The sequence below is a fragment of the Eleutherodactylus coqui genome, chromosome 1 (assembly GCF_035609145.1).
Source record: "Eleutherodactylus coqui strain aEleCoq1 chromosome 1, aEleCoq1.hap1, whole genome shotgun sequence".
Lineage (NCBI taxonomy): Eukaryota > Metazoa > Chordata > Amphibia > Anura > Eleutherodactylidae > Eleutherodactylus > Eleutherodactylus coqui.
This window is the reverse complement of record NC_089837.1, coordinates 123,539,139-123,567,014: the sequence shown is the minus strand read 5'-3', so window position 1 is coordinate 123,567,014 and position 27,876 is coordinate 123,539,139. Positions and strand designations below refer to the sequence as shown.

The following is a 27,876-nucleotide window of genomic DNA, read 5'->3' as shown; positions in this document are numbered from 1 at the left end:
ACCTATTTCTCTCCAGGCAGTCTTCTTACTGCATCTTCTCTTTGCTGATCTTCTCCAGTCTCCCGGGTCACCTCACCGCAAGGTGGAGAGATCATCCTGCTGGCATTCTTCTTCCTGGTACTAGTGATATAACATTCTCTGCCTAGGAAGGAATGCTAATCTATTGCCGAGACTGCGCATGTGCGCTGTCTTGCCGCGAGAGTTCATTTACTATTGCAGAGAGACAGCGTGCATGCGCAGTCTTTGCAATAGCTCGGCACTCCCTCCTAGGCTATGAATGCTACATCACTAGTGCCTTGCAGGAAGGAGACTGCAGAGAATAGATACTTCATCACCGGAAGAAGAAGAATTGGATAGCTTGCGGTGAGGTGACCCAGAAGGACTATAGGATCCAGGAGAAGATCGTGGGGAGAAGATGCGGTAAGAAGACTGACAGGGGAAGAAATAGGTAAGTATAGAATTTGTGTTTTCTAATGACAGAACCCCTTTAAGCATTCAGTGACCTTGTATGGGAGCATTAGAGAGGTTATTCCACTTTTTAGCTATGGATGATTTACCTTTAGATACATCATTAATAGCAGAACAGAAGGGATCTACTGCCAGTCAGCTATTCTACCCTAACGGAGTCTATGTCTACAGAGCTGTTTGTTGCCTATTGTGCAGTAGGTTGGATTGGTGTTGCAAGCTCACTCCCATTCACTTCAATGGGACACAGCCTTCAATACCACCTCGATCCACTGTGCAATGTACAAAGCTGTCTGCTACACAATGACACTGGCCTGGGAAACAGCTTGGGATCTCTGCCAATATGCTATTGATGGTCAATTCTGAGAATAGGTCATCGATAGCTAAAAGTGGGACAGCTACTTTAAGAATACACAGAATTTCAGGTTGACCAGAGGGTACATTTTATACACTCTTGTATGACTGAATAATAATGGAAAATATTTCACAGTCAAGCATTTGTGAAGTTCCATTAGTGTCCTATTAATCAATTCTGCTGTACATAGTTTTGTCTTATAAGAATAATGGGAGGTGTAACATGGCCAAAACTCAAAGACAACATTACCTTCACCTGAAATAAGGGACACAGAAACAATCTCTTGGTTGGATGAGGCTCGGCCACAGCTTTATTATTTTATAGACCAAAACCTGTCATAGGGATGTGGCTCCCCAGGTGCTGGATGTGGTCATGTGGTATGCCTGGAGTGGTATTGTTACATGGACTTCCATACAGCACTTCCACCTTCCAGGCTTCACCATTAATTAACCAATGACCATCTGCTACTTTGACTTAAAGATGTTTCCTAGGAAATCCTATTGATGACTTGTCCTCAGGATAGGTCAGTAGTTGATTGCTGGGAACCCGCAACTCAGGATTCCAGGTGGACGCTATCATCGGGGTCGGAGTCAGAAGCATTATTGAGGGCTTCACTCCCAAATAATTAAATGGAAGCTGAAGCCTCCTATTACACTTCCGAAATTTCAGACTCCAGGGTCGGGCCTGGAAGGGTAATAGGAGAAAGCGCTCTCATTGATTTCTGTGGGAGGGAAGTCCTCTATGAGACTTCTACCTCCGACTCTAATGATGACATCTGGCCCCGCACTGATAAAAGGCTGTCCGATTAGTTGATCGCCAGGGGTCCCTGAGTGGCAGGTCCCCGGTGATCAACTATTGATGACCTATCCTGAGAATAGGTCATCAGTAGGATTTGCCTGTAAAACCCCTTTAAAATAAGCAAAACAATTAGACAACCAGAGTGAAAACGAAGAAAAAAGATAAGAAAGCAATACATACACATCCAGCTTTTTAAATAACACAAAATAATGGGGGAGGGGGCAAAAATACCTCCAGGACGCCACAAGGGGGTAGAGGAAAAGGGAGGGGTAAGCTATGCATTAAATATTCAATTCCTAAGGGAAGGTGCTAGGAGGAGAGAGAGGGGGGGGGGTATGACTGTGTAGGGTGTTATTACATTTGAAATACCCCATTTGCAAGGCTCCTCTTGCCTATAGCAACCACCTTTTTTCCATTAACTAACAGCCCCCATCAGTCAGAGGACGCCCTCTTTATTCTATCAGGTGCCCTACAAACCAATGTAGTCTATGGGGAGACACAATCCTATACAAACCGCATCATAGAGGATTCCTTCTGAAATGCATTTCTTTTAACATTCACTATTAACCAATTAGATAGCTGCACGAACCTCTAACTCTACACTATAGATACGGTTTCTTTGCAGTCCTTACGATGCAGAACCTGAACCATTTAAGGGCCCTTTTCTGCATATTCTTTAATTTATTAATGCCGTTCAGGAAACATGCTCTGAACTGAACCAAACAGATGAGGCAACGTGAAGTCTTTGCAATAATCTATAAAGCGATGTCCCCACCTCTTTTTCAGTTGACATTATACCACCAGGAGGTATTGCAACAAGCCGACGTTACAACACATTTCAGTTATGAAAATAAACCAACAGCAAAAGGGTTTTGTCCTTGCCCTGCCTGCAAGCCTTTTAGGATTATAAAATATAGGAGATGATAAAACATGTCTAGAACAGCTAGAAGCTCAAAGAACATTCTGTGAATCAGATTTAATGGGCACCACTTTTAATGTACATATTTGCACGGCTGGCAAATGCTTCAAGCTGCAGACATTAACATGGAAGAAAAGACATTTGTAGGTCGGAAATGATTGTAGTATTAATATAGTATAATTTAGTGTGACTATAATTACATTGTGGTATTGCTTCCCATATGCATCAACCTCTTTGTATTCCAATAGGAGATAAGAAGATCAATGGAACATCTGGCACAACCAAAAGTTGGATCAACAAGTTTTGGAAAAGTGTGTATAGCAGGGATGGTGTGTCCATTCTGATTTACAAGTAGTACACGAGGACCCAGGGGCATAGCTATAGAGGATGCAGGGGATGCGGTTGCACCCGGGCCCAGGAGCCTTAGGGGGCCCATAAGGCCTCTCTTCTCCACATAGGGAGCCCAGTACTATGAATAAAGTGTTATAGTTGGGGGCCCTGTTACAGGTTTTGCATTGGGGCCCAGGAGCTTCAAGTTACGCCTCTGCGAGGACCCATACCTGGAAGGGACTATTAACCCTAATCAAGTGCAGCAAACTTAGGTGCAAGTTTAGGTGCATGGCCTCTAAAAATAATGTGTTGACCCAACTTCAGGCCTCATTCACACGGGCATGGCTTTAGTGCATTATAGGCGTGTGAAAAGATTGTGTCTAATAGAACCAATGGCTTCCTGTAGAAACGTTCACATGAATGATTTTTAGGTGCGCAAAACATAGGACATCCAACTTCAAAGCTCAAATCTAAGGTCCGTGGTGTGTGAAAAGACAGGACCTGACCTATCTTTGGTGTATGATGCGTGGAAGTTTCTATAGACTCCTATGGGAGCTAGATAACACACACCACGCAGTTCCCAATTGTTAGGGGTCTATGACCATTCCGTGGTTTAGTATATTTACAACAAGTGTAGTTTTATGTTTCGGGACCCTAAGGTGAAAATAATAGAAGGGCCTAAACCTATCCAAACTCATGTGATAAAAGTTGCCTGAGATAGCTGGTCTGATTTGGCCATTTTTGGTGACCAGCAGTTGACCTTGTCGATGAATCTGGCATGTTGCCGATGGGATTTGGTGTATGAACAATCCCACAGATGACTGATCAGCCTCAATGCAGTCCAAGTTTTGCTTAACACCCAATCAGTAATCTACCAATGACTCTTGTGTAATGGGCCACTGTTCTGGTTTACATATTATCAAAATGGGGTATTCATTTGTAGATTAAAATAGGTCACCGCAGACAGACTATATCATTATCCAATCAGCATATCATATGCCATAGGTTATTACTGCTCACTCAAGGGGCATGGCCTTTGGGTCCGGTAATCTAATTACTTTAGCAACCTTTGCAAACAATATTGCTATAGCGCTGTGTACAAGAATGGACCTGGAGGGATATTTTGTGGGACTGACAGCTGACAACTGCTACAGGAAAAAAGTGAAATGCACCAGTATCAATGACACCAATGAGTCATCCAGCCTGTATACACACAAAACACTCCTCCAGGTAATATAAAGTTTGTTACACTGTATATCACCAAGGGCAAAAATAAATTAAAACTGCTGAACTCGAGCTCTCCGATATGTAAAATAAAAGTTTCTGCATGACTCTACGCCTGCAAAGAACATGTAAATGAGCCCACTAGGCTTCCTCCTTGGACCGAGGCAGCTTAGGCTCATTGATTTGCACCAAATGCACCCACCAAGTTGAATGTTTTAGGTATTTTAGACATGCCTAAGTATTAGGTTGTGTGTTCTCTCAGAAATATGCTTTAAAATATAAGCTAGGACTGGCCAATATGTAAAAGTAATGACATGATGTATTAAACATGCTGTAGTATTTGACTACAGAGAAATACGCAGTGAATACGTATGATGCATGCATATTCACTGCATATTTATGCTTGAAGGCAGGAGAAATCTTTGGGATCTTCTTGTGGTTTTTTTTTTTGCACACATGAAAAATGCAGTGAATATACTCGCAAAAAATGCAAGAAGGTCCAAATATTCAGTGAATACGTGCAGGAGTTGCACAATATGTATTATACACCAAATGGAAGTATCCCAGTAGGTTGCTGATAAAGTAGTTCAAAGTGTTCCACCAGAGACGTTATGGTGCGCCACTTGGTCAGTAAAAGACCAAGATGTCCTTTATGACGGTTTCGCTCGGGCATATGCGCAGAGAATAGAACCGATTGTTTTCAATGGGTTCATTCTCAGTTTCGCTTTTCATGCTCATGATCTATTTTAGTGTGCATTTGCGCACCAAACGTGCCATAAGGGTCTATGAGGGTTGTGCAAATGTGCAATTTTGCCAAAAAAAAGAACACACCAAGGACTAGTTAGGCTAAATAGCCTTCTAACTCGGGGCGCTGCTGTGTCCTGATCCCATGTGAATGGTTCTGGTCAGCGGGAAAATACAGTAAAAGGCCTTATTCAGATGGGTGTATATCGGTCATGTTTTCACGCCTGGCCGATATACGCTGCCCCTCTCTGCAAGGTGAAGAGGCGGGACAGTACGGGAGCTAGTGCACTGAGCTCCTACCCCCTCTCCACTCCTCGCCACTGTTTGCAATGGGAGAGTCGGAGAGGGAGCAGACAGAGTGCGGAGAGGGGGCGGGAGTGAAAACTTGACCGATATACGCCCGCCTGAATAAGCCCTAATGCAGAGATATGTGACTTTTACAGTGCAAAATCGTTGCTCTATTGCATGCATTTTGCACGTACGTTTGTGGGAAGCCCCGCTTAGGACCAAGTTAGATAATAGCCAGCCCCTTGCACCTCTTTAGCACTGAGCTTCCTACCTTGAAGGATGGCTATGGTGTCTGGGTAATAGGTCGGAATTGTGGCATTAACTGTGAGCTGCTGAACAGAGCAGTGTGGAGGTGCATCAAGATGGCATAGGCTCCCTGTGCTGGCACTGCCCCATCTGCCAAGTGCTGGCTGCGTCCTCCTAGGAAAGTAGAGAGACGGTCCTTCTGAGTCTGGACCTCACAGGCCAGATAAAATGTCATGGTGGGCTGGATTTGGCCTACAGGCCTTGTGTTTGAGTCTCGTGTATTACATCAGTGAGTAAACACAAGGTCCACTTTGGTGTCAGAAGTTTGCAGATTTCTGTGGAAACAATTCCTGTTTGTAGCTGAAGGTCACATTTCATTGTACATCTTGTTCCTCGCACATTGCACATGGGAATGCATGGGCAATTTAAGCTAACCAAAATAGATTTTACTATATTATGCAAGTAAAAATATGAGAAGTGCATTCTTTGTAAATGTTCTACATTATGATTATCATCTTGAAGCTCAGGACAAACAGTACATATTGTAGATGGAGTCTCACCTTCGACAAGTGTAAATGAATTCCAAAGCTATTTCAAGAGGAACACTGCACATAAAGTATAAAATCCCTTGCAGATGTCATTGGGATAAAATGATTCGGAATGATATATGATGTGATTACCAGAAGGAGCAGACATGTTTCACTGGGTGGAATTCATACCAGGGTTTTAAATACATTAAACCAGTGTCTTATTTAATCTGAGCCATAAATACAGTGCATTGAAAAAAGTATGAATTCTTCAATTCGTACATGTTTATCCATTGCCTAACTAGGATGACCTCTATCCATATGCTTTGTTGAGTCATATGGATGTCATTTAGGGGGGGGGGGGGGGGGGTTCAGCAGCCCTCCTTGTAGCTGGCATAGGCCATCCACATAGAGTATTACATGGATGGCCATTCATGTGAATGGCCATCCATGCCATTATGCAGGGGACATAAGCAGCGGAAGGCAGTGTCTTAGGACTCTACTATTAAAGAGTCTGTCTATGATGAACAGGGGCTCCCCTACTATGAGGCAACCTGAGCTTGCCACCTCAGGCTGCAAGACCTCAGAGGGGTGGCAGTGGGTTGCCACCCGGCCAGTGAATCACTGGCCATATTGATGGTTGGTAAAAAAAAAACTGTTAGCTGCGAGCCAACCTGGCAGGAAACCCGACAAGCAGTTCAGTCACTCGGTCTGCAGCTCTGCTATAATCAGTCTGTGACTCCTGACCTCTCCCTTTAGCATCTGCCTTCCTACTTACAGATGCTGTCCTTTACTCAGTGCCAGAGCAGAGGTCAGACTCATTGTAGCAGTGGCAGCGGGAGCAGAGCTACTGACCGAGTGGAATGCTTCTCAGATTGCTGCCTGACTGGAGATCCACTATGGGGCCACTATTACTACGGAGGCCACTATGAGGGCACTGATACTACTGAGGCCACTATGGAGGTTACTGTTAGTATTGGGGCCACTAAGGGAGACACTTACTATTAGGGCCACTAATGGGGAGCACTATTACTCTGTCACTTTAGACAAGCCTCAATGTTTCAAATATGTATTGGTTATTTTGTGTATTGGCACTTGCAAGGCACTTGGGGGCAGTTGTGGGAAGGCGGGGAACCATTTCACATTTCGCCTCAGGCAGCATAAAGGCTTGGGCAACCCTGGGGATGAGATTACCCTTTTAATAACCCCTTTAATTATATTTTTAAATCTTCAAACAAAATCTAAGACAGACTCAATCCGCTTGCCTCTAAATGGCCTCAAATGTGGCTGATTTAAAGCAATTCAGCAGAGTTGGACAGAATCCCTCCACACATATGAAAGAGACTCTAGTTAGAGGCTGTTTACATCATGCACGGAAACTGACTTGCGGCGCGGAATTCAAATCCGGGGCATTTCAATTGTATCGCCGTTTCCTCTGTGGGCTCTCTTCTCTCTATGGGAAGAGATTTCTGCAGCCGAATACAGGCGGACAAGCCGCTTCAAACCCATGCCAATTGGTGCAGGTTTTAAAGCAACCTTTCTTCTGTGGAAATCTTGTGGAATTTCCATGTGCTTTCACTGCGGACATATTGCAAGATTTCCATGGGATTTCCATCCCGTGGGAATCCAGTCCAAAGGGGTTTTGTCATTAGAAAAAAAATTCTATACTTCCCTATTCCTCCCTGGGCAGTCTTCTTATTGCATCTTCTACTCACCTATCTTCTCCTTGCTTCTCCAGTACCCCGGGTCACCTCACCTCCAGTCGGCCAGATCCTCTTGTTCCTGTGACGAAGCGTACATTGCTGACATTCTGCTTCCTGCAGGGCAATGTTCCCTATGCCACTAGTGAGGTAGCGTTTACTGCCTAGCAGGGAATGCTGAAACATTGGCAGTCTGCTTTAGCGCGACTGCACATGTGCGATATATCACCGCTAGTGTCTCATATAGTATATGAAACAATAGCGACAAGACTTTGCACATGCGCAGTCGCGCTAAAGCAGGCTGGCGATGTTTCAGCATTCCCTGCTAGGCAGTGAATGTTACGTCACCAGTGGCATAGTGTACATTGCCATGCAGGAAGCAGAATGTCAGCAATGTAGTCTTCATCACAGGAACAAAAGGATGCAGCCGGCTGGAGGTGAGGTGACCCGGGGGACTGGAGGAGCCAGGAAAAGATCGGGGAGGTGAAGATCTGGTAGGTCAAGATCAGGTAAGAAGACTGCTTGGCGAGGAATAGGAAAGTCTAGAATTGTTTTGTTTAATGACAGAACCCACTTCCAGCTTGATGCCCATCACAAGGGAGAAAAGTGTGGCTTCAACAGCTGTGATCCATTTTTAAGAACTTGAAAACTCACATTTTGACATACATATTTGTAGAATCAGAGCTGTGAGAGCCTAAAGCAGCGTTCAACTTATTTACTATTCAAAATCTGAAAGTTTTCCAGCGCAAATTACACAATTTTGGCATAAACTAAGCCAACAGGTGGTCTAAACCTATGGCCCTTTTACATGAGATGATTCTTGTTTGCACGAGCGAGTGACGTCACCACTAGTTCATTAATTGTTCGTGCTCGGGCAGCCAGCTTAGACAGGTAGATCATTGTTTAGAATTGTTCACTTCGCGTTCAGTACTTCACATTCTATGTGAGCGTGGAGTGTTTAAAAGTAACAAGAAGTGAGCGAGCCGCCGATGATTTTTATGCTGGCTGAAACTGAACAACTGACGAAAAGTGCACAATTGTAGTTAGTCATTTCATTGTTCGCTCGTGTTAAGACATAATGAGAATTAATCACTTTAGTTCGTTTGACCGAATTATGAGCGACAATCATTACATGTAAACGGGTGTTTAGACTAGATGGTCTTAAAATTTGACAAATTTCCCATTCAGTAATAAGTCAATGGGAGAGGGAGATAGGGGGCGGAGCTAAGTCCCAGAACATAGCTCCGCCCCCTTCCAGTGCAAATAGTGGCAAGGGGCGGAGAGGGGGCGGGAGCTCAGTGTACTGCTCCTGGCTTTTCCAGCCTCCTCCACCTGCAGAGAGGGACACCGTATATCTGCTGGGCGTGAAAACCCATCTGAAGCCGCCCTTAGACAGTATTAGTAAATAAGCTCCAGTGTGTCTAATTATCTATATCTGATAAATAAGCAGGTGAACGTATTAGTGCATGTACTTTTCTTTTAACTATTCAAACTTTGCGCTAGTGTGCGAATGAGTTTGAAAAAATACGCTGTAAGATAGGTCCTGCCATATCTTTCTCGCGCGCAGTATTAACCCACAAGAATCCCGTTAGTGAAAACGAAACCATTGAAATCAATGGCTTTGCATCGTCTCGCTATGTGGCTGCGATTCTCACAGCTGCATAACGAACTAAAACACTCCCATCTGTTTAAGCCTTAAACAGATGAACATGATACACTGAGATTTTGCACGCGGGAAATTTTACGCGAGTCTAACCAAGAGAATAGAACCCATTGATTTCCATGGGTTCATTCTCACTTTTTTTTGCCTTATCTATTATTAAAATTACTAAATCACCAGCACTACATTAGATTAATTAGTCCTTTAAATCAAGGCGGGGTGATTCCCCACCTGTATGAACTGTGTGTATTTGCACAGGCACCCCTCATTCACACAGGGTGGAAGGAATCAACTTGGCCTGACTTAAATGGCTAATTAGTCTAACAAGATGTCTGTGATTGCGGTATGCACACTGTTTTGCTCATACTCGTGCTTGCAGCTGTGCAAACTTCCCATAGACTTCTGTGATGCTCAAATAAGCACAAAATAGAGCAGGTCCTATTTTTTTGCGCACCTCCCAAAAAGCCCTGTAGAGGTCTATGGGAGCGGCGCAAACATGCACATCTGCATGAGCGGGTATGCACAATTTACTGCAAATACTGCAGAAGGAGTTTAAATGTCCAGATCTGGGGGATTTCCATGTTGATAAGTATGGTGCTGGTTATGCTTGGTCATCAGGAGAAGCCATTAACAATTCTTACTAGTAGGTAAGATATTCTCTCTAAAATAACCTCCAGAAAGGGAAATTGTTAATGTGTGGCTAATACACAACAGGAGTGGATACATAATGTGTATAATAATATGTGTGCATAGAATGCTTATAACCCCCTCCTATATAGATATATACTACTATATATGTGTGAGTACTGCATGAACTGTAGTATTTAGTGTGTGGTGTTTATGCAAATAATCATTTATTATATATGTATGTGTTTTCTAGATATGGTGTGTGTATGATTTGGCTGGGTGCATATATGGTATGTGCAAATGTACATATGATATGTGTGTGTGCTGGGCTTGAAAACATGATCTGATGCCAGGAGGCCCAGATTGTACTGTGGGTCTTTATGATCATTTACTACAGCCCAGATTCCTTCCTTCCTAATTTTTTGTTGCATTGCCTTTTATGAATAATGGAAAAGCAGTGAAGGCGACCACCCCGATGAGTATCTGCACACTTTTACCATGAGAGGGCTTTCCAGTTGCATCTTTAGTTTCCTGTTTAAATTTTCCTTAATAGAAGTAAATATATCTACATATGAATGGTCGGAGAACAAATACTTCTCCCTTGCAATTAGTGTAAAAATAAAGACGGTTTGTTAAATGGTTGGCTATTTGGATGCAGACTATACAGTCCAATAGAAAGGTCACACAGCCATTTTTTTTAATGATATCAGATGATAGAGCTATGGGTGACATCATCCCATATGGCTTGCTGTAACAATAAGTTGTGACAGTATATAGACAGACAGTCAACTATTAGGAGCCATAGGAGGTTGGGACATAAAATGAAAATATGGATTTTTCAAGTTCATTTGACTAGTTTGTCAGCTTGAACATGCCGCCCTGCAAGTTTTATGACTTTTTTTGTTCTTTTGTGGGTTTCTTCTGTGATTCTTCACAATGGATAAATGTCAGCTCGCTGAGTCGCTTATTGCCGTCTTGGGATACAACACAGGCCTGCTGTGCAGTTGTGACTGAAGAGGATCATTGTGTTATAACCCAGGACAAGAGCGAAAAAAGTAAGCAAAAAAGCAATACATAAGTACATGCCACAGGATGCCTCAAACATGCAAATGACTCCATTGAACCGTGGAACAGCCCCTTAGTCCCACAATAACATCTAGTGTATAATCCTGTCTTAATTTAAAGGGTTCAGTGATTTATGTAAATAAAGTTAATTATTTTATAATGCAAAAATTCTGAAACTTTCTAATATGATTTCTTTTCAATTCTTTTCCATTTTTTATATGTCTGCTTGCTGAAAGGGAATACAAACATTGACATTGAGAGCCTAAAATATGTTCTTAACGTACAATTGACACATGTGCATAGGTTGCTATTGCTGAGTGCTCTTCTACACTTCAAGGGGTCTATACATTTATGGTATTACCCTGCCCCACCGGTTGAGTCAGCCCCCCAGATCTGGACATCCAGGCTCCAATTGAATGCAAAGATGGCCGGGACTACGGAAATAGCTCTCTAGGCTGTGGATCTGTAACTCAAAAAAATGTAAAAGGGGGTTACGGAAACAGCAGCGTCCAGAAAGCGATCGTACTGTGTTTCCGTAACTTCCATACACTTCTTTTAGAGGTATAGAAACTGCGCAGCACAGCTAACTTGGCTATGACCATAATCCTGGCCACACCTACAGCCTGGGTAAGGTGGCCAGAAGCTATCCCACCAGGCAGTATGTGGTCATGGGGACCTCTGTTCTTGAGTTACTTGTTGGTTCAAGAGGTGGAACCTGCATTTAACAGACATTTATGATATATCCTGTGGATATGCCATAAATGTCTGAGATAGAAATATCCCTTTAACAAGTCACTATGTCAGTTTAGCTCCAAACAGGATAGATTTTAGGGTGTATGCACATAAAACCGTAAATTCCCACGTTATTCCTCTTGTGACAACAGAGGTTCACCAATTAAATACAATACACACTCCCATATAGAACCCCTGATCAGGAGTTATAAGGGCTATTTAGTGGGTGCACTTGCACCGTCCAGCATAGTGGATAAACTAAAGTCCTGTTGTGAAGAGGTCTGTCTTCATAGATAATCCAATGGGTGTAGCAAAATGGAAAAATAATTAGTAGTTGTACCAAAGCCTAGGTGTCTGAGGGAGTCCAAAGTAAAAAGACACCAGTATTATAAATGGCACATGATAAGTGGAAGACCTTGAAACACAATTTCCATTGGGCTCAGGAGTTTCAGGTTAAGCCTCTGTCATTAGTGGTGTAGATTTATGGGTCACAGTTGCAACCTGGCCCATGGCTGTCACAACACATCTTTTAAAAGAGTCACCGCAGTAAATGGAGTCAACCTAGTTTCCAACAGGTAAAATTGTATGAGTCACATTAATGTTATAGTAATTTCTCCAAATACTTACCCTCCTCGGTTCTAAGTTGCGTCTTCTTTGGCTTTGGGCGCAGCACTGGTCCGCTTTTCAGTGTTAGGACATTGCATGTGTAGTGCACAAAATGTCCTCGTGATGAGCTTCATCAGGACCCAGTAAGACAGCACATACCGTATGGCTGAAGAAGACCCAACTCAGGACAGAGGGGCACTAACTAAATATAGGTGTATGGCTGGAGATGTTCATGAGCTATAAGCCTTAAATAGAGCCATTGTAAATGCATCCCTATAGGGGAAGTGTAGCTCGGCCCTGCTTGCTGCTTGGCTGACAAAATAGTAATGAAATGAGGTGGGGCACAGTAAGGAGGAATGGGAGGAGAGAAAAAACATTGCAACAAAGAAGAATTGACAGTGTATTGTTCCATATGAGGCAATGAAGGTAAAATTACAAAAATGTGCACTCCGGTTAAGCTTGAATTAGGGGTTTAATTTCATATATTGTCTATAGCACCTTTGGGTGCTACAACTATTGGGGCCTTTGCAACCCAAGAAGCTTCTAAATGAGCCAATGGAATCTCAAACAATGTCATCAAATCTATAAAATGTGTCTTAATAATGTAAACTAAACTTAAAGTCTGGTGCCTACTGCTACCCAAACACTGGTTGCTATGAAGAACAGCCCAATCACTGTCAACCCCCTTTTATTAAGTAGATCCTTTGATGACTAGCTCATTTTGGGGGTAGTGACTCACAATTTAAGCTGTCCATTTTGGCTATTGGAGAGGGGCCCGGATTGCTCCCATATAGTCTACTAGGACATATGAAGGGGGATGTTCACTTTAAAGCTAATGATCACTACAGAGTATTCCAAACTACCAGCCATATTATTCACTATCAACCAATAATGCTCATTACTTGGGAGCGTAGTCATATGGAGTGCAGAGGTAGTACCCTCACCCAAGTTTTGGTGTCTTAAAGAGCACTAAGACTACTAGCACATAAGAAAACACCAGTAGGTGGGGTTGTGGGCTATCATCTAATTGATTTTGTATCAGGGCCCAGGAGTTTCAAGTTACGCAGGGAGCACAAGAGGTCACTAGTAATATGTGGGTCACAAAGGGGTCCTATTACTGTGTTAGGTCATTGGAGGGGTATTAGTGTACCTCGAAGCCACCAAAAGCTAGGGGTTTGACAGGAGGAAAGCCCCTCTCACACCCCTAGCTCCTGATAGGGTGAAGGTAGAAAGGTCCTAGAAGCACAGTCTGCATACATGTTTCCCAGTGCTGCTACCTTAGCTTCAGCCTTACGACAGTACTTAGCCTTACATTATTACCTGTAAATGCTGCCATTTACATGGCAGCATTTACATTTAATAATGTCAGGCTAAGTACCATAATAAGGCTGAGGCTAAGGTAGCAGGTAGCACTGCTAGGCAGCACTGGGAAACATGTATGCAGACGCTGCAGCGTGTCTTCTCTATGCCGCCTAGTATTTGAGACAAGCGCGATAGGTGGCCGACCGGCATATTATTATATTCCACAACAATATTTGGTTGGCTGATTCACAGTGATTGGTTGTTTGGGTTGGCTGATTCACAGTGATTGGTTGTTTGGGTTGGGTCAAGTAGAAATGTTGTGGAATATAAAAATATGTCGGACGCTCACCTCTCCGTTCTACATGCAGCCTCCCTCCCTACCTGAGGGCTCGGTCCTGAATGCCACCTGTCACCGCCCTTGTGGCGGCCGCAGCAGTGATCGGTCACGGCGGCTCCAGCGTAACCACCCTCACTTCTGTATGGGCTCCCTGCTGCAGAAGGTTGGGGGGAAGTTGAGGCTTGTGGCCCGCCGCATCCGGTGAAGGAACTTACTCCTGGGGCTGCGTAGCGGCCACTGTATACCTTTTCTATTACAGTTTAGTGGCCTTGCAGGACCTGCTATTGAACAGCTTTTGCAGCCAATCATGTTCAGGGGGCGTCACCCCCCTGTCAACCTTGACTCCACCAGGAATTTCTGGTGGCGTCAAGATACAATAATACCTATTGGAGGTAGCAGTAGGATGTGGAGTTTATTTTCAGAGATAAGTCATGGCTAAAAGAAGTTCTTTCAGTAGTCTGGACCCATGTAGAGAAGAAAAGGTAGAGTAAATTATGCCAATCAGAGAAGACATTACCTGTGATCACTAGGTTTAACTGTTTTAAGTGTTTTTCACTGTGTAGAATTGGTATCTAACCATTATTTGATGACTGTATTATTTAGAGGTATACATAGTGTTCAGCTGCTGTATCTCAGCCTGTTCGCTTATGAAAGTTGTCTTCAACCTTGCTTTGATATACAAATAAATATGCTTTTTGCCCCTGACTGCTATTATTGATGATCTGATTTCAGAATAGGTCATCAATGGCTCAAGACTCCAGTCGATCAGGTAATAAGGCGCTTGCTATCAGGGCCAAAACGCACAGGGGTAGGCATTAATTTTAATGAGAGCTGTGCCTGTAACTATGAGCACCAGTCACTACACAGGTTAATTGCTTTCACTCCATACTGTGTGTTGTGGTGTTGAATGTGGGCACTTAATCAGCTAGAATCCCACGTGTTGGACCCTAGCCGATCATCTATTGATGGCCTCTTCTAAAGATAGGTCATTGATAGTATTTGCCTGGAAAATCCCTTTAAGAGATCCAGCCATGCAGTTGAAAGTTATAGGCCGGTTATGAAGAAAAGTTGCCAGGAGAGCATGAGCCTTTGGCTACTCCTTATCTGTCATTAAAGAACATTTAATTTTTGAAATTGATTCCTTTTTTTCTTGGTATACAGAAAGTTCATAGTTGAAAATAGTAGAGAAAGGAGTCGTTAAATATTGATTAAGAGGGAAAAAGTCAAGCATTTCTGTTTTCACAGATAATAACATTGGATTGGGGCTACATGGTGACTATTATGGTTGCAGATTATAATATATTTGCCCATTGCCAAGCATTGTTAATCCCACTTCCCTCACTGTTTGTCACCCATATTGACTGCCAGTGGTGTGTAATAATTAGAGATGAGCGAACGTGTTCTTCCGAGCTTGATATTCGTGCGAATATTAGGGTGTTCGGGATGTTCGTTATTCGTAACGAACACCATGCGGTGTTCTGGTTACTTTCACTTCCTTCCCTGAGACGTTAGCGCGCTTTTCTGGCCAATTGAAAGACAGGGAAGGCATTACAACTTCCCCCTGTGACATTCAAGCCCTATACCACCCCCCTGCTGTGAGTGGCTGGCGAGATCAGGTGTTCGCCTAATATAAAAGTCGGCCCCTCCCGCGGTTCGCCTCAGATGCCCTGTGAGTTAGATGAGGGACAGTGCTGTTTGTACCGGAGCTGCTGTAGGGAAAGAATTGGTAGTTAGTGTAGGCTTCAAGACCCCCCAAAGGTCCTTATTAGGGCCACTGATAGCTGTGTGTTGGCTGCTGTTAGCAGTGGCAATTTTTTTTTTTCTCAAAATCGGCTCTGCAGAGCGTTGCACCTGGCATTAGGGACAGAAGTGCTGCATAGGCAGGGAGAGTGTTAGGCGTGAGTGTAGCCTTCAAGAACCTCAACGGTCCTTTCTAGGGCCATATTTAACCGTGTGCAGTACTGTCCAGGCTGCTGTTAGCTGTGCTGCATTTTTTTTTGCTTCTCAAAATCGCCTCTGCAGAGCATTGCACCCTCCATTGATACTGCAGGGAAAGAATTGTATAGGCAGGGCCACAACACAGTTATTATTCATTGAATATACGCAGTGCTGCCTTTTGCTTGTAAAACAAGTGAAAATAATTCTATTTGTCCTGCCTCTGTCCGTCCTAAGGGCGGTGGACACGTGTCGGCTGCGTGTGCAACCTGTAAAAATCAGACGCACCCAGCTACGTTTTACTCCTGGCTTCGCCATTTGCTTTCCTTAATTGGGAAAAAAAATACCTGCTCTGCCACAGTTAATAACTCTGCTACCCTCACGTTCTGTGACACATTAGCAGGAAAACAGCACAGTTATTAAACTTAGATTATACATTCACTAGAGGCAGTGGGGCCTTTCGTTTTCAAAAAAGGGAAAAAATTATATTTGGCCTGCAGTCTTGCGCCAATTTATTAGCTGCCTGTGAAATCAAATCACTGGTAATACAGCATGCTGAGGGGTAGGGGTAGGCCTAGGGGACGTGGACGCGGCCGAGGACGTGGAGGGCCAAGTCAGGGTGTGGGCACAGGCCGAGCTCCTGATCCAGGTGTATCGCAGCCGACTGCTGCGCGATTAGGAGAGAGGCACGTTTCTGGTGTCCCCACATTCATCGCCCAATTAATGGGTCCACGCGGGAGACGGTTATTAGAAAATGAGCAGTGTGAGCAGGTCCTGTCCTGGATGGCAGAAAGTGCTTCGAGCAACCTATCGTCTACCCGCAGTTCTGCGCCGTCCACTGCTGCAAATCCGAATCCTCTGTCTGCTGCTCCTCCTTCCTCCCAGCCTCCTCACTCCACTACAATGACACCTGCTCAGGAGCGGGAACACTCCCAGGAACTGTTCTTGGGCCCCTGCTTAGATTGGGCAGCAGCGGTTCCTCTCCCACCAGAGGAGTTTATCGTCACTGATGCCCAACCATTCGAAAGTTCCCGGGGTCCGGGGGAAGAGGCTGGGGACTTCCGCCAACTGTCTCAACAACTTTCTGTGGGTGAGGAGGACGATGACGATCAGACACAGTTGTCTTGCAGTGAGGTAGTAGTAAGGGCAGTAAGTCCGAGGGAGCAGCGCACAGAGGATTCGGAGGAAGAGCAGCAGGACGATGAGGTGACTGACCCCACCTGGTGTGCAACGCTTACTCAGGAGGACAGGTCTTCAGAGGGGGAGTCAAGGGCATCAGCAGGGCAGGTTGCAAGAGGCAGTGCGGTGGCCAGGGGTAGAGGCAGGGCCAGACCGAATAATCCACCAAGTGTTTCCCAAAGCGCCCCCTCGCGCCATGCCACCCTGCAGAGGCCGAGGTGCTCTAAGGTCTGGCAGTTTTTCACAGAGACGCCTGACGACCGACGAACAGTGGTGTGCAACCTTTGTCGCGCAAAGCTCAGCCGGGGAGCCAACACCAACAGCCTCACCACCACCACCATGCGCAGACATATGATGGCCAAGCACCCCGCAAGGTGGGACAAAGGCCGTTCAGCGCCTCCGGTTTGCACCCCTGCCTCTCCCCCTGTGCCCCAACCTGCCACTGAGATGCAACCCCCCTCTCAGGACACAGGCACTACCGTCTCCTGGCCTGCACCCACACCCTCACCTCCGCTGTCCTCGGCCCCATCCAGCAGTGTAGTTCAGCACACCGTCCAGCCGTCGCTTGCGCAACTGTTGGAGCGCAAGCGCAAGTACGCCGCCACGCACCCGCACGCTCAAACGTTAACCGTCCGCATAGCAAAATTCATCAGCCTTGAGATGCTGCCGTATAGGGTTGTGGAAACGGAGTCCTTCAAAAGTATCATGGAGGCGGCGGCCCTGCGCTACTCAGTTCCCAGTCGCCACTACTTTTCCCGATGTGCCGTCCCAGCCCTGCACGACCACGTCTCCCGCAACATTGTACGCGCCCTCACCAACGCGGTTACTGCCACGGTCCACTTAACTACGGACACGTGGACAAGCACAGGCGGGCAGGGCCACTACATCTCCCTGACGGCACATTGGGTGAATTTAGTGGAGGCTGGGACAGAGTCAGAGCCTGGGACCGCTCATGTCCTACCCACCCCCAGAATTGCGGGCCCCAGCTCGGTGGTGGTATCTGCGGAGGTGTATGCTTCCTCCACTAAAGCACCCTCCTCCTCCTCCTCCTCTGTCTCGCAATCAAGATGTGTTAGCAGCAGCATGTCGCCAGCAGTCGGTGTCGCGCGGTGTGGCAGCACAGCGGTGGGCAAGCGTCAGCAGGCCGTGCTGAAACTACTCAGCTTAGGCGATAAGAGGCACACGGCCCACGAACTGCTGCAGGGTCTGACACAGCAGACCGACCGCTGGCTTGCGCCGCTGAGCCTCCAACCGGGCATGGTCTTGTGTGACAACGGCCGTAACCTGGTGGCGGCTCTGCAGCTCGGCAGCCTCACGCACGTGCCATGCCTGGCCCACGTCTTTAATTTGGTGGTTCAGCGCTTTCTGAAAAGCTACCCACGCTTGTCAGACCTGCTCGTAAAGGCGCGCCGGCTCTACGCACATTTTCGCAAGTCCCACACGGACGCTGCCACCCTGCGCACCCTGCAACATCACTTTAAGCTGCCAGTGCACCGACTGCTGTGCGACGTGCCCACACGGTGGAACTCTACGCTCCACATGTTGGCCAGGCTCTATGAACAACGTAGAGCTATAGTCGAATACCAACTCCAACATGGGCGGCGCAGTGGGAGTCAGCCTCCTCAATTCCTTTCAGAAGAGTGGGCCTGGTTGGCAGACATCTGCCATGTCCTTGGTAATTTTGAGGAATCTACCCAGGTGGTGAGCGGCGATGCTACAATCATTAGCGTCACCATTCCTCTGCTATGCATCTTGAGAAATTCCCTGCAAACCATAAAGGCAGCTGCTTTGCGCTCGGAAACGGGGGCGGGGGAAGACAGTATGCCGCTGGATAGTCAGGGCACCCTCCTGTCTATTTCTCAGCGCGTACAGGAGGAGGAGGAGGAGCATGAGGAGGATGAGGAGGAGGGGGAAGAGACAGCTTGGGCCGCTGCTGACGGTACACCGGCTGATTGCCTGTCATCCTTTCAGCGTGTATGGCCTGAGGAGGAGGAGGAGGAGGAGGAGGATCCTGAAAGTGATCTTCCTAGTGAGGACAGCCATGTGTTGCGTACAGGTACCCTGGCACACATGGCTGATTTCATGTTAGGATGCCTTTCTCGTGACCCTCGCGTTGCACGCATTCTGGCCACGACGGATTACTGGGTGTACCCACTGCTCGATCCACGGTATAAAGAGAACCTGCCCACTCTGATTCCCGAAGAGGAAAGGGGTTTGAGAGTGTTGCTATACCACAGGACCCTTGCGGACAAGCTGATGGTAAAATTCCCAGCCGACAGCGCTAGTGGCAGAAGGCGCAGTACCGAGGGCAAGGTAGCAGGGGATGTGCGTAGATCGAGCAGCATGTACATCCCAGGCAGTGCAACAGTCTTTAAGGGCCTGGCCAGCTTTATGGCTCCCCACCAAGACTGTGTCACCGCTCCCCAGTCACGGCTGAGTCGGCGGGAGCACTGTAAAAGGATGGTGAGGGAGTACGTAGCGGATCGCACGACCATCCTTGGTGACGCCTCTGCCCCCTACAACTACTGGGTGTCGAAGCTGGACACGTGGCCTGAACTAGCGCTGTATGCCCTGGAGGTGCTTGCTTGTCCTGCGGCTAGCGTCTTGTCGGAGAGGGTGTTTAGTGCGGCTGGGGGAATCATCACAGATAAGCGTAGCCGCTTGTCAACCGACAGTGCCGACAGGCTAACACTCATCAAGATGAACAAAGGCTGGATTTCCCCAGACTTCTGTTCTCCACCAGCGGACAGCAGCGATACGTAAGCAATACGTAGGCTGCACCCGCGGATGGAAGCTACGTTCTCTCTCACCATCCAAAACGGGGACATTTCTGCTTCATCAATCTGTGTCTAATATTCCTCCTCCTCCTCCTGCTCCTCCTCCTGAAACCTCACGTAATCACGCTGAACGGGCAATTTTTCTTAGGGCCACAAGGCTCACTCAAATAATTTTTCAGAACAATTTTTATAAGTTTCAATGCGCTTAAAAGCATTGGAACTTTAACTTGAACCAATTTTTCGTTACACTGGGCTGCCTCCAGGCCTAGTTACCACTTAAGCCACATTAACCAAAGCGATTAATGGGTTTCACCTGCCCTCTTGGCTGGCCATGGCCAATTTTTGGGATGTACATTAGTACTGTTGATACAGCAATTTTTGTGGGCCCTCGCCTACAGTGTAATCAAATTAATTTTTAGCCCACCTGCATTACAGCTGACGTTACCTCAGCTGTGTTGGGCAATGCAATGGGATATTTTTGTGTACCGCCGGTGGGTTCCAGGGAGCCACCCATGCTGTAGGTGCACACGGAGTGTAACCTACATGTGTCCACTTGTAAAGAACCCCGGTCAGACTGGGGCATGCAGTGTGGGCCGAAGCCCACCTGTATTACGCACGACATTACTACCTCAGCTGTGTTGGGCAATGCAATGGGATATTTCTGTGTACCGCCTGTGGCTTCCTGGCACCCACCCAGGCAGTGGGTCCACAGGGAGTTTAACCTACATGTGTCCACTTCTAAAGAACCCCAGTCTGACTGGGGCATGCAGTGTGGGCCGAAGCCCACCTGCATTAAGCACGACATTACTACCTCAGCTGTGTTGGGCAATGCAATGGGATATTTTTATGTACCGCCGGTGGGTTCCAGGGAGCCACCCATGCTGTAGGTGCACACGGAGTTTTTAATACATCTGTACACTTCTAAAGAACCCCAGTCTGACTGGGGCATGCAGTGTGGGCCGAAGCCCACCTGCATTAAGCACGACATTACTACCTCAGCTGTGTTGGGCAATGCAATGGGATATTTTTATGTACCGCCGGTGGGTTCCAGGGAGCCACCCATGCTGTAGGTGCACACGGAGTGTAACCTACATGTGTCCACTTGTAAAGAACCCCGGTCAGACTGGGGCATGCAGTGTGGGCCGAAGCCCACCTGTATTACGCACGACATTACTACCTCAGCTGTGTTGGGCAATGCAATGGGATATTTCTATGTACCGCCGGTGGCTTCCTGGCACCCACCCATGCTGTGGGTCGACAGGGACTTCACAATAGGGAGTTGTACCTGCCTGTGTCTATGAATTAAAAAGCCCGGTCTAACTGGGGCATGCAGACACCTTGACAGAATGAATAGTGTGTGGCACATAGGTTCCCCATTGCTATGCCCACGTGTGCAGCTCCTGATGGCGGTGGCACAGGATTCTATTTCTCATTGCTTCTGTACAGCATTGTGGGCTATCGCCCCGCCCCTTTTAAAGAGGGCCGCTGCCTAGCCATGCGAACCCTCTGCAGTGTGTGCCTGCGGTTCCTCGTCATGGCAGACGCACTTCTAAATAGACATGAGGGTGGCGTGGCATGAGGGCAGCTGAAGGCTGCGCAGGGACACTTTGGTGTGCGCTGTGGGGGGGAGGGGGGGGCGGTTGGTCAGCATGTAACCCAGGAGAAGTGGCAGCGGAGTGTCATCCAGGCAGTGATTGTGCTTTGTTGTAGCTAGTGTGGTGCTTAGCAAAGGTATGCCATGCTAATGAGGGCTTTTCAGAAGTAAAAGTTGTTGGGAGGGGGGGGGGGGGGCACTCTTGCCGGTATTGTGGCTTAATAGTGGGACCTGTGAACTTGAGATGCAGCCCAACATGTAGCCCCTCGCCTGCCCTATCCGTTTCTGTGTCATTCCCATCACTTTCTTGAATTGCCCAGATTTTCACACATGAAAACGTTAGCGAGCATCGGCGAAATACAAAAATGCTCTGGTCGCCCATTGACTTCAATGGGGTTCATTGTTCGAAACGAACCCTCGAACATCGCGGGAAGTTCGTTCCGAATAACGAACACCCGAACATTTTGGTGTTCGCTCATCTCTAGTAATAATACATTGCCAGAGACAAGACAGATTTACTTGCATTCCCCAGAATTTTTTTTATAAGGCTCACTTGGTAGAGATCAATGACCCGCTTTTTCTTTTTAGCAGTCATTACAGTTTAAGGAAAATAAGGTAAATTGGCTTTCTAAAGCATATACTTCCTAGTTGATGGCTGTTTTCGCTTGACTGTGAGTACAGCTGGTAGAAAATTGCAACTATTAAAATAATAGCTATTGTGACTAATAATGCTAAGGTCGGCTTCATGCGGACGTATTTGTGTGCACAGTACGTAGAGAATAGAATCCATTGATTTCAATGGGTTCATTCCTATTTCAGTATTTGGTGTGTGCATTTTGGTTGCGCAAAAGAAATATAGAATATGCTCTCTTTTCCTGCATGTTTGTGCACCAAAGCTCCCTATATAAGTCAATGGGGATGCACAAATGCAATACACAAGTAGAAGTACTGCATAATTCTGCTGGAAAAAGAACGCATCTGGACCTCATTAGACAAATTAGCCATTTCAATCAGTGTGTGTTTGTGTCCTGCCCTGCGAGGATAAAAAGTGCAGTGGAGTATACTGCACAAAAAAAGCCTTGTTCATAGCGCAAAAAACGTTGCGCTAAGTTGTGCGCCATTGTGCATATGTCAGTGTGAAATCGGCCTTCAAAGTAATGCATAAAATGGCCAAGGAAAACTGCAAATTTGGAAGGCCAGATGGTCCCCACGCTGCCACCAGCCAATGTTTTCAGTGCAAAGAATTTTGGGCATGACATCATTTACTGCTCTGACAGCTCAGCTTTCCAAAGTAGTATTCATGAGCTATTTTGGAGAAGTGTTAAAACAATCACACAAAATTGAAGGTCTGGATATGTTCTTCCAAATTTTTTTCTTCGTCTTCTTAAATAAACATTCAAAATAACTCAGGAGGAGGTGTTTTATTCTTGCACATTATGCATCACATAAGTTGGCTGCCAGGTCACAGAAAGTTTTGTTCTTGGGCAAAACAGAAATGTATGTGCGTTTTACCAATAACTAGTAATCAGAGCTGGGGTTTTCCATGATTTTAACATATCCATAGGATAGGTTATCCATTTTTGATAGATTGTGATCAGCACATTAAAGGGAATTGGATGAGCTGCTGTGCCTATGTAAACAACATTTTGCTAAATTGCGAGGTACCCCCACTAAGCAAACATCATGGACTATCTTATATATGGGCTACCCATGTTACAGTCCCTGAGATCCTATTTAATGTGGTTAGGAAAGGTATAACAGATGGGAACATCCAGAAGAGTGGACATAAAGGAAGGTAGGAGGCCAGTAAAGTAAAGTAAAATTGTCCTGAGAGAGATATTGTCATGGCCATCCAATCAATTAATTAGGTCAACAAGTAATGAGTTCTTAGGTAGAAGGGTCCTGAGGAGGGTGGCTGTTATGTGGTGACTTGTCTCCTACAGGAAACCTCAATGGCAAACTCAAAGATGGTTTTCAGATGGAGACCATAGATTTAATCTCTTTGAACTACCAGGGGTATAGCTAAAGGCTCATGGGCTTACTGCGGTTTGCTTAAAACTTCTTGTTGCATTGCATGGTCCACCGAGTGGGCCACTGATGCAGGACTAGCAACCAGAGGTGTTGCTAGGGTCTTAAAATATTAGTATTAGGGGGTATGAGCACCAACACATATATTTTGCCTATATACACACACACACACACACACACACACCTATATAGATATGCTGTCTATATATATATATATATATATATATATATATATAGATAGCATATCTATAAGGTAACTTTCATGATATGGCAGGCTTAGGTACAGTCAGAGGCATAACTTGAAACTGCTGCACCCCAATACAAAATTTGTAACACAACCTCTATAACAACATAATGCTTCATTTATAGTATTCGTTTCTTCTTATAGGGGAACAGAAACCTTATAAGCTCCATAAGTCTCAAGGACCCAGTTGCAACCACATCTTCTGCACCCACTGAAGCTACACCTCTCTGAACTACCCCAACAAAGCATTTATCTATGATGAGAAACAGCTGAATTTTCGACCTTGGACTGTGTATGGTATTGTATTTTAGCACCATAAATAATAGAATTATATTGCAATCCCATATATAACCCATGAACAAGATCAGTACTGTTTCTGGAGTAAAAGAAGACTCTTGTGGTAACCTCAATCAACTATTTTCAAAAGTTCTGTAAGAGTAAATATGAGGGGGCATCTCGGCTTTTTGGTGTAGTTACAGGCACTGGTGTAACTATAGGAGAAGCAGGGGATGCGATTGCACCCGGGCCCAGGAGCCTTAGGGGGCCCATAAGGCCTCTCTTCTCCATACAGGGAGCCCAGTACTATGAATAAAGCATTATAGTTGGGGCCCTGTTACAGGTTTTGAATTGGGGCCCAGAAGCTTCAAGTTATGCCTCTGCTTACAGGGCTTAAAAAATTAAATGCAATGTTATATATATGGTAACTTTAGGGCAGTGTTCTCTTCTGATAAAAAAAAGGGTCTTGCCACATATTAATAGATTTGTCTGATTTATTTGATTTAACAAAATGATCATTTACTGTTTCTGCTATAGCCAATATAAATGTCTCCCAGGGAATTGTTTCACAAAACCTTTATAAACTAGGGTGCAAGGGCTTGTTACGGGGTTAGGAGTCAATTATGATTGGATTAGCATCTCTCCAGCAATTTGGTCCTCAAGACTGTAGCGACTTGGCACAGCACTGTTTGTGTCTATGGTAAAGGCAAAGTCCCCTGGTGCAAGTACGAGTCGTGACCGTCACATTGTGATGTTTTCTTGGCAGACTGTTTTTGTGGGGTGGTTTGCCTTCCCCAGCAAGCTGGGTACCTATTTTACCGACCTCGGAAGGATGGAAGGCTGAGTCAACCTTGAGCCGGCTACCTAAACCTTCAGGTCGTGAGCGAGAGCTTAGGACTGCATTCTGCTGCCCTAACACTGTGCCACACGAAGCTCATGTTTGCATCTATAGACACACCATATGTACATACTATGAACTTCTGAGTATGCCTCTCTAGCCCTGTATAGATTCTATGGAAACAGGTGACACGTTTTTATAGCTTAAGTCCCTCAGACCAAACTTCTACAGAGGATATATAACAAATTGCAATACAGTCACCTTTATTTATAATGGAGAAATAAAAAAATCATAACATATGTTGAAGAACATCCAGGTAGGATTATTGATTACATCATTTACTTAATGTAAACCATACTAAAGCTATCATTTCTATTCTTTAATATGTTCAAGATGTTGATCTCTAAACTTGATGGCATCTATATGTTTATATTACATTGCTATTTCAATATTTACAATTTTGTATCAATTTTTTAAAAACAAATATAAAAAGAATACATAAAGGTTAAACAAACACATTAACCATTATGGTTCTCCTCATATGAACAGTATGTTTCTAGCTTAGATCCTTCTCTCTCTTTGAAAGCAATTCCCTTAATAGACAAACTATTAGAGCATGATCTGTCCTTTGCCTTAATACCAGACGGTCTATAAAGGACAGCTTCAAAGTTACAAAGGCTCAGCTATACATTTGTAATCTGTAATTACACAGGGTAGCAACTGTAACATGAAAACCCATATACTTTGATGCTGTTTGTGATCCCTTTTATTACTTGTGAGATGTACTCGACCAGGGTGAGCTGTAATAGATTGATACAAATAATTTACAGATGCTTCAAGTCAACTCCATACAGCCCCCCTATTATCGGATACCCTCCATGTCACACTTTTAGGGACCCAAGAAGCTGAGGTATAGGGAATTGCTAGGTAGGATCCTCGCACTGTACCTACAAGTAATTGCCCTTCCCTAACCAACTTGACCCTACTGGGGCAGATAACCACCAGTGACCAGGTAGGAACAAGAAGGCCACCAAAAAGTTCTCTATAACCCAGCTTTCTAGTTCCCCATTTGTGTGACATGGAGCGAATGGGAATTTGGGGATTTACATGGAGTTACACCTATACTTTTCTATTTTTAGAGAAGTTAACGTAGGCTTTAAATACTCTACCTCTTTCTTCAACTTCCCTTCAAACATCCGACGCCACAATGCAAGAGGTAATCAGCAGTCTTAAAAAAATCATTACACACTTGTGACTGATGAAATATCCCCAGAAAAAAAGCTGTTGACAGTAAAAATACCTTTCCATTAAAGGAAAACTATATGAAAAGTCTAATTTCTTCTCTCTAGTGGGACCAGCTGTTATCGAAGCAAATCACATATGTTCTAAGAAATTACAATCGTCACAGCTCCTTCCTATTTGCTGTCATTGCGACACTCTATACAATATAAAAAAAAAACATTCACATGGGGCGTTTCTACCTTTTAAAACTTGGCAAGAAGCACGCTCTACCAAAATATATTACCAGCCATATATGGAAACCCAGTTAAACATGTCATGCATAATTTATATGCAGTAGCAGTCCATTTAACCTCACAGAGAAGAGATATGAACTTTGGACAGAACAAAACACATTCGATTAAAACGTTCTTCCCCTTCAACAAGACAGAGCAGATCCATATACTTTATTTAACCCTTTACGCTGCATGCACCTGTCCCTTTTTTTTCCAATTTCTACCAGACTGTGCAAGAATTGCTAGTATTATGCTAGTATTATACAGTGGCCTTGCAGCCCCCCCCCCCCCCCCCCCCCCCAGCTTCTCCCAGACAGCTGACGTGTTATACAGCTGCAAGAAAGATACATACTACTTTTTCAGTAGCAGATGTAGAGGGTGTAAAAATCTGCACCCAGATCTGTGGTTGCAACATATCACAATACTGTGCACGCTGCTCAGCAATCCCTCTAGCATACAGTTCTGTAAATGCAAAATGCAACTTACCTCTCACATTTTTCAGGAGTCTTGCAGACTGTGTACAGACCACCCAAGGCATTGTGTCAATTATTTATTAGATGCTAAATAAAAGGGCTTATAGATCCGTATGTCACTGCAGCATTATAATAGTCACTGATCACTCAGCGACAGAGAAAAACACTCTGTTGAACATACTATAGCTGTACAGCCTCTTATCTGTAATGTCTAGCTTGCTTGCTTAATGCACTGCCCCTCCCCCTCCGTCAGAAAAACCTACCAGGAAGCATTGGGCGTTCATGTCTGGGGCCTGAGGAATGTGAAAGCAGAAAAAAAATATATCTTTTGCTGCTCTTCCAGTGTATGATGTGTTCCAAGTCGCTACATGACAGATGGATTTCACAGCCCGAATAATGTTACGTTGCAGTTTTATCCGTCAGCCGTAGACATACAATCCCAAAAAGTCATATTGGAGATAACCCCCTGTAGGGCCTACTAATGGTATGCTCCGTTTTATATGCATAACATCATAACCTCAGAGCAGTATTACATTGCAAATGTCGTACAAAGTCACAAGCGTTCTGTTAGGGATTCAGAAGGGCTGCTTGTCAGAAGAAAATGCAGCGTGCAAGTTTATTCAGCAGGGAAAGAGGTCAAAGAAACAATCTTGCATAGAAAAGTTTCAAAGTTATTAGCAAAGTTTTAATTCGATCACTCAGAAGTGGAGCAAAAAGTCAGAACAAGATATGGCGTTTACAGTCATTACACTAAACATACAAATTCAGCATGGATAGTAAAGTAAACAAGATGTTTTACAATGAAGCACATCTGCCTGACCAAAAAAAAGAAGACCTGTGCCCCAAAAATGTTACATTGTCATATTTCTGCTAAGCCAATAAGTTACTATTTTTCTACAGAAGTCCAGAAGCTTTAAACATGTCAGAAGGAAAAGTAAATCATATATGAAGGCTAGAAAAAAGAAAGATGGCAAGTTAGACAAACATAGACAATACATTAAAAATCTAGATACGGGTAGATTAAGGTCAGGTCTCCAAGGGGATGTGCATTGAACTGTAGATTTTTAAATAATGACTCCGGACAAAGCTGAAA

At 45.0% G+C, this 27,876-nt stretch overlaps 1 protein-coding gene across 11 annotated transcripts in view; it reads right to left on the bottom strand.

Annotated features, from left to right (window-relative positions):
• The window catches only part of MBNL1 (muscleblind like splicing regulator 1), a 206,010-nt gene extending 179,066 nt beyond the window's left edge, over positions 1 to 26,944 (bottom strand). For 10 of the 11 annotated variants that reach the window (XM_066599981.1, XM_066600006.1, XM_066600038.1 and 7 more), the window contains exon 1: positions 26,797 to 26,944. The gene's annotated coding sequence lies outside the window, so the exon portion shown is untranslated. Of the gene's footprint in view, positions 1 to 25,965; positions 26,113 to 26,796 lie in introns of those variants that run through there. The other variant, XM_066599998.1, reaches the window with a different exon arrangement.
• Between the last annotated feature and the right edge of the window lie 932 nt (positions 26,945 to 27,876).